Source organism: Tupaia chinensis, unplaced genomic scaffold (genome assembly GCF_000334495.1).
Source record: "Tupaia chinensis unplaced genomic scaffold, TupChi_1.0 Scaffold000494_1, whole genome shotgun sequence".
Classification (NCBI taxonomy): Eukaryota; Metazoa; Chordata; class Mammalia; order Scandentia; family Tupaiidae; genus Tupaia; species Tupaia belangeri.
In genome coordinates, this window is record NW_006160006.1 from 170,036 (window position 1) to 180,882 (window position 10,847).

General features: G+C 48.6%; 1 protein-coding gene across 3 annotated transcripts in view; it reads right to left on the reverse strand.

Annotated features, from left to right (window-relative positions):
* CSGALNACT1 (chondroitin sulfate N-acetylgalactosaminyltransferase 1) overlaps positions 1–10,847 on the reverse strand; it is a 248,109-nt gene that overhangs the window by 85,169 nt on the left and 152,093 nt on the right. Inside the window, exon 1 of one of the 3 annotated variants that reach the window (XM_027774928.1) lies at positions 9,569–9,941. The exons of the other annotated variants lie outside the window; for them this stretch is intronic. The gene's annotated coding sequence lies outside the window, so the exon portion shown is untranslated. Of the gene's footprint in view, positions 1–9,568; positions 9,942–10,847 lie in introns of those variants that run through there. 3 annotated transcript variants of the gene reach the window in all.

Consider the following 10,847-nt stretch of genomic DNA (forward strand, 5'->3'; position numbering starts at 1 on the left):
TGCTCGAGCTATAATATTTTGCTTCCCCTTTCAGCTGTGATTTGCATTTCCACGTCTCTTACCAGCTCTGCAATCGCACAGCGTCCTGATAGATAATGCCTTTCACAGCCCACAACTGGGGCCAGATGAGGAGCTGTTATCTCTGCAGCGCCGGAGAGCTTCTGAGCAGATGCCAGAACTTCGTGCCCATGTCTTGGGGTCAAGCTATCTCAACCATGTAAAAAGCATCTTGGCAATTAGGATTTTTAATCAACCAAGAGACGTTCTTCTTTGAAAGGAGAAAAAGAGAACGACTCTAGGGCAGTTAAAATGATGGCTGGCCTTGCTCTGGAATGACTTCTCTCTTCTTTCCCGTGGAGCACTGCAAAGGTGGATGCACACGCCAGGGCCATGGACCGTGTGTCACGTAACACCCCTCAGGGCAGAGTCTGCAGTGACAGGACCAGGGCAGCAAGCACCTGGGGAGACGGGTCCCGAGGTCACTCACTGCAGCTTCCAGGGAAATGCATGCTGGTCATTAACAAGGAGGGGCTGATTTACTGCAGGCCATGTCTGCAGCCAAGCACCTCCTGGCTAACCACTAAGCTCAGGCACTGAGCACTCTGCAGCAGGACTGCTGGGTAGTAAGTAGAAGCTCTGAGGGGAGTTCAGAGGCGTCTTCACACCACACTGGGCGCAAAGGCTGAGGGGCTCCGGGGCACAGGGGCTCAGCTTCACTGGCAGGGAGAAGCAGAGCAGCGAGGGGAGAACTGGAACTCTCTCCTTCCCCACAACGTGGTCGGTGGGCCTCATTAGCAGGTCGAGAAAGGAAGTGGAGGGTGGTAGCCATGTTGACTAAAAGCCTCACCGGTGCATGGACAGCGGTTTACGGCATTTTACAGAAGGCCCGATTAATGAACAAAGGAAACGTGCCCACCTGGAGACAGAGCCAGTGACCGAGCACGCTCTGGGCAGCCCGAGGGCCCCACCCAGTATGCTGCAAGACCATCCCGGGAGCTGTGCGAGTGCGGCCTGCTGTCTCACTGCAGCATTCTGGTTTGTTTTTGTTGTGCTCTCCTTTTCTTTTATTGCCAGAGAGCACATGTGCTTGGCAGTGAGAGACAGAGAGACAGGGAGAGACAGGGAGAAAGCAGCACACCCTCCCCCCGATGGGGCATGTTCGTGTCACAATCCCTTCCCTTCCGTTTCTCCATCCTGTCAGGATTGAGTTTTTGAAGCTGCTGGGGATGGGACTCGATCACAGTCAACCCTGGAGGGTCTGAATCCCTTAATCATGAGGCTGGGGATGGGACTCGATCACAGTCAACCCTGGAGGGTCTGAATCCCTTAATCATGAGGCTATGGAGCCAGCACAAACTTTTTTTTTTTAAGAGGTTTTTGCCTTAGGGCACGTGAGATGGCCAAGAGCAGAGAGAGAGACAGTGAGGGGGACAGTGAGAAATCACCCTCTGGGGGGATGGCCATGCCACAATCTCTTCTCCTCCATTATTCCTGGATCTTTTGCACGCATGTACATGTGCCCAGTGTGATTTTCAAGCCACTAGATCTCGGCCACGGTGGAGTCCAGCGACGCAATTGTTGCGCCATCTGCTGGCCCCCAAGCATTGTAACTTCAATGGCTAGTGTCCTTCATCCCCATTCTCCAAAACAAAGAAACGGGGTTCAGGAGGGCCCAGAGGTGGCCACGCAGTTAGCCTGCCACATCCTAAAGCACCGCCACAGTGACCCCTGCCATCAGCCTCACATTTTGGGGACCAGACAGAGCTACTCAGCACGTGCAGAATTCAATAAACCCAGCAAAGGGGAAGGCAGTGCCTGCAGGCAGGGCAGAAGAGAACAGTGGGGTCAAGGACCCCGTCCTCAGGGGGCACCTCGGAACAGGGTAACAGGCAGCTCTGAGGAGAACACCAATGGCTACCGGCCGAGAACAGTCTGACCTGAAGGCGAGAGTCTGGGGCTGCACAGGACCCCCATCCCCTTCTCCATCTTCAGCTCAGGGTGAGACGCTATTTGGGTGCCAACAGTGATAAGCTCAGGGGTGAGGCTGTGATTCTTGACAGGTGTCACCTCGTAGCTGCCATGTGCTCCCTTCTCCTGGGGTGGCCGTGCCCTCTCCTCCCCAGCCCTGAGCATCAGCCAGTATGATGGGGAGGCCTGATGCGCCCAGATGGAGCCAGCACAGCCCCAGAGGAGTGACACCTGGGGACATCCTGTGCAGAAGGGCGCCAACACGCACACAGTGCGCACCTCGACGTGGGAGGGGTGAAGAAGGAAGCTGCTGCTTTTAGACAAGACAACACACACAGCCCAACTCCTCCCGTCCCCCTCTTCTCTCCACCTACGAGGAAGCCGCGGCACACAAATGAGGGCCTTTCTTTCGGAAAGCGGCTATTACAGAGCAGGACCAGAGGGGCTGGTATTTGCAGAATTATTTTAGAAGCTGCATGGGGCGGGATCGACAAAGCCTTATCTCTTGGTGCAGCCTTTCTGGGTATGGAAATAGAACTAGAAATGGGGGTGGGGGGAGGAACAAAACTAAGAGAAAGCCCAGTGACAAATAAATGCAATCTGCATTGCTAATTTCGATGGCAGTAAGGTAAGACTCTCAGGGCTACCCGCCCACCATGCCTCTCCTGCCCTTGCCTCCCCACTCACCCCTGGTGCCAATACTACCTAGTAGCCAGCTGTCTCCCCAAGGGGCTGATTATTATGGTATTAGCTAAAGCACTTCAAGATATTAAACCTATAAAGAAAGTTATCTGCAACAGAAATCGTACTGCTGCTACACCCAGGGAGATGGCACGGAATGGAACGCCTATTTAGCTCGAGCTTATTTTACAGTTTAAGATTATGTTATTCTGAGGCTGGCAGGTGGCTTGGTGGTAGAGGGTGCTGGACTCCCACATAGCTGACTATGGTTCTAGTCCTGGACCTGGCAGCTTGCTCTCTCTCTCTCTCTCTCTCTCTCTCTCTCTCTCTCTCCCTCTCTGGTCAAATTGAAATAAGTAAATAAATGAATAAAGGTAAATAAAATAAAAATAGATTATTTTACATTCCATTAATGCTCATGCTCTGCGTTAGTCTGAAACATTCCATGCTTTCTGTAAACATTCACCCTCCCAACTACGACCCACCCCATCTGCCTTTTCCTACTTCTCTGATACCTCCTAGGAGGCAGATTATCATACCCGCTCTACAGATAAGGAATTGAGACCAAGTGATCAGCAAGTGGCCCAAGACACTCAGCAAATACATGGAGGAACCGGGTCTGGGCCAGACAGCACGTCTCCTTCGTCTGTGCTCTCATCGCTACGCCACACGGCGTCTCTGACTGCCCACATGTACTAGCAGAGGTGTGTTCACCCTTAGGGGAAAGCACAGATGCAGGGAAACTTAACCTTCCAGAACCATCTGGGCCACTTCTTGGTGCCATCTGTAGCACACTGGACAGCACCGCTGGAAGCCACATGGCCGACACGGTTCGAATCCCTAGGTCAGCCTGAAAACGCCACTGGGCGTGCATGCAGATGGCCAACAGGAGCTAGAGGGCCAGGGAAAGGAGCTCTCTCCATAACCAAATCCTGCCAGAGTGCGCTCTCTCTGTTTTCCTTGTGTGCATGAAAAAAACAAAAACATAATAAATATTTCTTGGACATTATCCCTGAGACTTGGAGACCAATCACACAAGGAGAGAAAAAGAGAGCATTTGCCCAGAATGCGGCTCAGGGTCAGCCTGTGTGACTGAGAGGTCGGCGCTGCCACTGGCAAAGACGCAGAAGGTGCAGGAGAAAGCCAGGCTTGGTTCTGGATGGACAAGCTAGCTGCTGCCTGCAGGAGTGACCAGTGGAGAGGGGTGGGCCTGGAGGAGGCTCTGCCCACACTCTTCAGATGACCTGCCCAGGCAAGGGAAGAGAAGGTCCCAGGTTCACATCCAGAGGCTTCCCAAACACACAGGCACTTGTGTGCCCAGCATCCTGGCTGGCTGAGGCTGGGAATGGGTTGTGAGATAAAGGCCTTGCTGGAGAACACCAGCATGTCTCTATCTCTGTCTCTCTGTCTCTCTGTCTCTATCTCTGTCTGTCTGTCTCTCTCTTTCACCAAAGAAAGAAATAAGCTTTGTAAGGCCAGGAGTAGGGAGGGGAGGAATTTGTGTCTGGCATAGAAGAGGGGCCCACGGGGTCCCAGAACAGAGTATTCCGAGTCTTGTCTTGTAGACAAGACTGCAGGCCACAGGCAGTACTTTCTATAGTGGGGGACTTACCAGAAGGGCCCTGAGGACAGTGTGGCTGAATTCTGGCCTGCGAAGTCACTATGAAGAGGGTGGCGGGTACTCTTTGGGAGGGAGATCCAAACCTGCTGAGATGTTTTTGAACTGCAATTTTCCAGTAGCTCAGAATGGTGTGATTCCATACCCCAATGCTCTATCGGCAGCTGCGGGGGCTAGAATATTCCTGGGGCTCCAGAAAACTCTTGGAACCATGAAGGATGCTTCCCGGTGAAGGCTGCGTGCTGGCTCCGTGCGAAGGGCTCCCTGATCTGCCTGTGACTGCACACCGTTACCCGACACACAACAGGCCTCAGCTCAAAGGGGCCGAGCCCAGACCCAAGATGCCTCCAACTGAAAGATAAATGGGAATACGGTCCCTCTCATGAGGCAGCCGCAGCTGACATGCCACAACGGTACTGCAGAATCTCAAAGGGAAAAACAATCCAAGGTGGCACCTCAGCCACAGGCATGGCAGAGAGAGCGGAAGATGGGCAGGGACAGAGAGGGACCACCACGCTCTCCTGTCTGGGCTGCCCCTGCCTTCCCGGAAAGGCCGATATAGGACTCTGTAAAAAGCATATGCTGCACAGGATGCGAACACAGGAAGTCACTCTTCCCAAATTCAGGTAACCATGTGACAACCAACATCTACCTCGTCTTCAAATCCACATTAAATGGGTACCGTGTGGAAGGAACCTGCTAGCCGTCATGGGGGTGGAAGAGAAGGGGCAGTCGAGGTCCCTGTTCTCACAGGGTCATGGGCAGTGGGAGGGACAGGTCTGAGAATGACGACATCAGGGGCCCGTGATCAAACATCAGTGACAGAGACAGGACACTGCAGCTCTGAGGAAACAGGGGCTGTTTCTGGGGGAAGGACTGTGAGGCGTTTATAGTTGAACCTCTCACGGGGGGCATGATGTGCTAGGCGGACAGGGGGACACCAGGGACAACTCCTAAATGACCCTGAATACAAAACAGGCAGAGATGTCATTAAGATTTTCCAATCCTACCGCAACTCCCTCACTAAGAATGCATATGAGCTTAATAAAAAAGGGGGGAAACACAGTACTCTTCAACAGGCACCATTTCATCAACCACATCGAAGTTTTCCTAGGTTTTTTTCTAGACTGTCTAGACTTTTCAAACATTTTTCATACACTCCAGAGCAAGATGAAAACACAGAGGGCCTTGTCACAGTATTTTTTTTTTTAATTTTAATATAAGTTCCTTCTATGTAGGAAAAAAGAGCTGATTTTTTTTTTCCTTGAAACTGTGCTAATGGGTCTCAAGATTAAGATAAATGCAATTATTCTGCGGAGTCGTGAGTCAAAGGAGGGTCCAGGTTTGAATAAACACTGCCTTATCCTATTAAAAGCATATAACGAGATAAGAATTTTTTCTTCTGTGTGTGTGTGTGTGTGTGTGTGCATGTGATTCTAGACAGGTCCCCTGCCTCATCCTCCTGAATAGCTGGGACTATAGGCACACAAAACCATGCCAAGCTTTTTAGAGTGGGCCAAGAATCGAACCCAGGCCTCCCACATGGCCTCAGCCCACTAAGAAGTTTTATCCCACATGTGCTACCATGGCTGGAAGAAGATAAGGTTTTTTAAGGAGTTTCCTTAGCTATAGAGGGCGGACCCTGTTGTTTGCCAAAGCTCTGCAGATGTTTATTTCCAACCTTTTGGCTCGGCGATTCGACTGACATAAGCAAAAACGTAATAAACAAGGCGAACCTTTGTCAACCATCCCACCGCTTCAGTTTACAAATCAGATGAAAGATGCTGAGAAGAAAAGCACAAAGAAGGTATCCCCACTGCAGATGTAAGCCAGCCTGGCAGTTCTGAGAAGCAACTGGGGACAGCTAGCAATAATGGCAATCGCAAACCGGCCACATCTGCAGCCCCAGCACTGCATAGACCTTAATGCTTTGTTAGGTCTTTATCGTTCGGTCTGGAAACTCAGTGTTCTCTGCCCAATTTATTTTCCAGGTCAGGGTCTCTTTCCAGGGCACATAATCCCACTTGCAAAATTGATGGAAAAGGAATGTCGATTTTCTCTAAGCACACATGGGAATGGTTTGCAGAGTTCAGACCGAGACGCCCACTCTGGTGGCACTGTGCCTGCTCCTATCTTCATTCCGACTGGCACTAAGAATCTGCAGACATTGCAAAGGGATACAGCCAGAGAAAACCCAATGAGGAGGTGATAATCAGGAAAAGAAGTCCTTATTTGCATAGGAACTGCAGTTCGAAGATCATCCTCAGATCACAGGCAACCTGCTCTCCCCCAGCTCCAGCTGCTGCTGCCCAAGCCCCTCAGCAGTGCCACCGCGGATACACACAGTGCCCATCCTTTACCCGCCTGTTCCCCTGCCCAGAGCTCCACACTGACCCCAGCCCCCGGGTGGGTGGAGGATGCACTGTCTCCCTTGCCCAGGTACTGGATGGGCACCTGGCCTGAGGCAGACACCCTGGTGGGCAGAGGCTGATCAGTGTGTGGTCCAGCTCAGAAGGAGGACCTGAAGAACAGCTGCAGTGCTGTGTGCTGCTCAGATGCTGCAGTCTGCAGGCTGGGGCCACGTGGGAGGCCAACTCCTAGTCCCACCAAGAGCCAGGCATGATGGTGTGCACCTGTAATTCCAGTAACATGGGAGGCCAAGGCAGGAAGATTGCAACACAATGAGACTCTGTCTTTTAAAAATGATAAAATGAAGTGCATGAGCAGAGCCCACCATAATCCTTGCTCAGAAAGCTGTAGCAATTGAGCCAGTGGAAGTGCCACCTCCAGGAGAAGCGGCCTGCCCTCGGAGCACAACCAGATCACGTGGCAGCCAGACCCGGGGACCCAACTCTGCTGAGCTCCAAGACCCTGGACCAGCACCTCCGAGACCACCACCTCATCAATGGCAGCCACAGGAGGCCAGGGAACTCCTCTCTGCTGCCCACCTGGAAGTGACTGTCAGGGCCCACTGAACCTGCCTGCTGCTCCATCGTATAGAACAGCAGGGCCACATCAAAGCCAGGACACTGACTCAAAGGAGCATGTGTCTGTAGTTCTACTTTATCCTTAATGTAGGAAGGGGGAAACCAGGTGAGGAGTGAGCAAGACCTGGCCACCTTCCTGTGACCAAAAAAAAAAAAAAAAAAAAAAACCCACTCTCAAAAGAAAAGAAGAAAAGAAAAATGCTTGTTCAACTCATAAAGATACTAAACTCTAGGGGTCACAACACAATGGCAGCCAGGCAGAAATTACAAAATAATTTCTGTAACTATCATGAAATTTAATAGGAAAAAAAATCCTGTATCATTTAAGAAATTTGTGTTTTCAAGAAGTTTAGCTACAAGGGAGAGGAAAGAGAGAGCACGCAAGCCATAGACATAGAGGTGTGCAGCAGGGGAGAAGCCGTGACACTGGGTGGCGAGCCTGCGGGCATCAGCGCCTCCTGCTGGCTCTCCGAGTCCTATTCAAAACCATGCCAAAGGATGAGCACTAAAGAGGACCCTGCCTCCTTCCACCTCACTTAACCTTAAGATCTGGGCTCTTATTAACATTTAATTGGTCATCACCACAACCCATTCCCCATTACTGGCTAATATTGATAAATATAAAAAATGGAATGAGGGAAAAGATAATAATGGGTCTGGGGGTGATGCTGCATTGAAGCACAACACTTTTCAGGGTTGATCTACATGGAAGAGTGAGCACTCGGAGGCCTTCCTGAGTACAACAGGCATGTTGTGCCCATGATCTAGGGCTGGTTGAGGCTGGGCATGGACTGTGGTGTGAAGACCTTCTTCTTTTCCCCAAAATTGTGGGAACAACTTCAAGGAAGGAAAAAAAGAAAAAGTTGATTGTCCACAAAGTTAACAAGACTTCCATATTGCAAATGGAGTCAGGATGAATTAATCTGGCTCCCTCATGTACAATCTTATCATGTCTGAAGGCCACGGGGTAAACACTTTATGTTATTAGTTGTAGTGTACCTTTGTGCTTGTAATGTAATTATGACTTTGCTGTTTTATGCCACGGCATGTACTGCATGTGTATGTGTGGCAGTTTGGTTTTGGCAATGAGCCACTACTGACTGCAGCTCCCTTGAGAGAAAGAAGCTAGCCTTGCTTAGCTAGATGTATCCCTGCTTAGCTCAGCCTTGATGGCCTTGGCTTAAATCAGCCTTGGCTTGGCTCAGCTCAGGTCTGCACACTTTGAGCTCCAAGAGGGAGGAAAACACCTGTGACCATTGTCCATGAGCATTACTAGCTCCAAGAAGGAGGTAGCATTTGTGAGTGCTACTAGAGCTTTGTGAGCTCACCTTGAACTCAGCAATAAACAACACTGCCTCTTTTCCAACTCCTGTCTCTGTTTGACCCATCCTTCAGACTAGGAAAGAGCCTCACAAAACAACTTCATATTTCACGTTATAAACATTCTAATGAGAAACGTACCCGTGAAAAGAACAGAGGATCATTAGATGAATGATAGGAGCACTTCTGTCCCACATCATAGTTCACTCCTGTCCAGAATCTGTGGAGTTGCTGCTTCCAGCACAGCTGTGCTGTACTGCAGCCATGCAGCTCCCCATAAAATGAAGCCAGTCAATCTTTAAGCCTAAACTCCTAAAAACCTGAGTCAGTGATTACAGGGTAAAGCTGCCATCATGAGGACAAAATAATGATAAAAAATGGAAACTTTCAAAACCTTAAGCCAAATCCAAGGAGCCTTAAACTCTTCACAGACAAGAATAATTTCTAGATCCTCATGGTAAAAGAGTCAGATAGCCATCACCCTTATTTTAGAGAAGAAAAAAATGTAAACCCCTAAAGTCCAAGCTTTCTAGATTAGCATAAAATAACTATATAGCAGTCTGCCAGAATTGTCACTCACATCTACACATAATTTAAAAAATAAATGTCAAATGGATGGATGATAATTTTGCCATATCTATCCAGGCTAGGGGGACGAATCCCAGCTCATCCTCAACAATAGATTAAAAGTTTTGAGTGGATCACTTCATTTACTTAAGTTTCTTTATCTGGAAACAAATCTAAATGGGGGGGGCAGACTCGCATTTCCTTATCTGGAAAAATTCTAGAGGAGATCATCTTAAGCTTTTTTTATTTAGAAAAATATCTAGACTAGATCATTTTGGCTGTACCTTTGGTTCTCAATCAAAATTTGTAATTCAAGGGCCTCTTCAGATCCTAGTCCCACCTCTGTTCCTCAACTATATAACCAAGGCAACTTCCCTGGGTCTAAATTTCTCAAGTATAAGTAAAAGGAGGAAAAATTTTTACCAACCTCAAAACAGCAGCCCTGCACATCTTGCATCTTGAGTGTAGCCGAGATAAAATTTTATATCAATTGATTTCTTTGGAAGAAAATCATTTTATTTTCTACAACTAAATTCAGCTTTGCTTTCATACACTCTGTCTGTACAGAGGACAGCACCCCTTGGACCCTACTCAGCTTCCTTGTTGCAATCCAGTGCTTTTCTGTGGGTAGATGCAGGTTTTTCTTCAACACTTTCCAGCCCAAATCCAATGCCTCTCCAGCAGGTAGTGAGTGCCTCAGGCTCTCTGCTGCCTTCTCTGTCCTGTCTCCCTAGATACAAAGACTCCTGGAAGGGAAAAGAAGAAACTGTCCCTCTGAATCTGTATCCTGCCTGCTGCTGGATTTTTTCCATTCCATCCTCAGGAAAATGGTCCTGACCTCATATCCTGCATCAATGCGATGGTATACTGCAAACTCCATGCTTATACCATCGGCTCGGGCTTGCAGGAAAGCACAGATCTTTTGCTGTTGTTTCCTGCTTTCTGTCACTCAGTGAGCTGGCTTTTGGAAATACAAAATGCTTCCTTTCAGACTACTGTCTCACTATGGCCCTGAAAGCACACCCATTTTCATCCTGGAAGATCAGCCATGCCTGCTTTTTCTAGGCTTTATCTATCCTCCTCCAGAAATAATGACTTTCCAGTTTCAATGGGTGAAAAGCCACAGGGTGATGAGGAACAATTAGGGCTGACGAGAATGGGAACATGTGAGTCTGGTATTTTAAAAAACATTCTCCATGTTACAAAAGCTTTTCAGATCTGTCCTCTCTTTTCTATTTCTTTAAACATTTCCCTGCTTAGGTTCTGGTCCTTATAAAATAGTTCCCTAACAGTCTTCCCATTCCTATAGCTCCCCTCAGTTGCCATTTTGGCTTTGCTAAATGGGAACTATAATCATGATTTTAAAAAATAAATAACTAGTTATCAATCCCTTATCTGAAGCATTTCTGTCAAATATTTTCTCCCATTCTGAGGGTAGTCTTCACTGTAATTATTGTTTCTCTTGCTGTGCAGAATAAGCAATCATGAAATAAATAAATCATAAAATAAATAAACAGACAAATATGTATTTATTTAACTGGGAAGCCCTCACACTGACTCTACCAGTTCCTCTAATTTGGCACCCTCTCCTTCGAGCCCTGCCTCCTACTATAGTCCAACCATGAGCAAGCCTGGACGACAGAAAAGTGCATAAAGAGGCAGTGAGCTTTCCCTGTCCCAGGATGCACAGGTTTAGACTGCTGAAC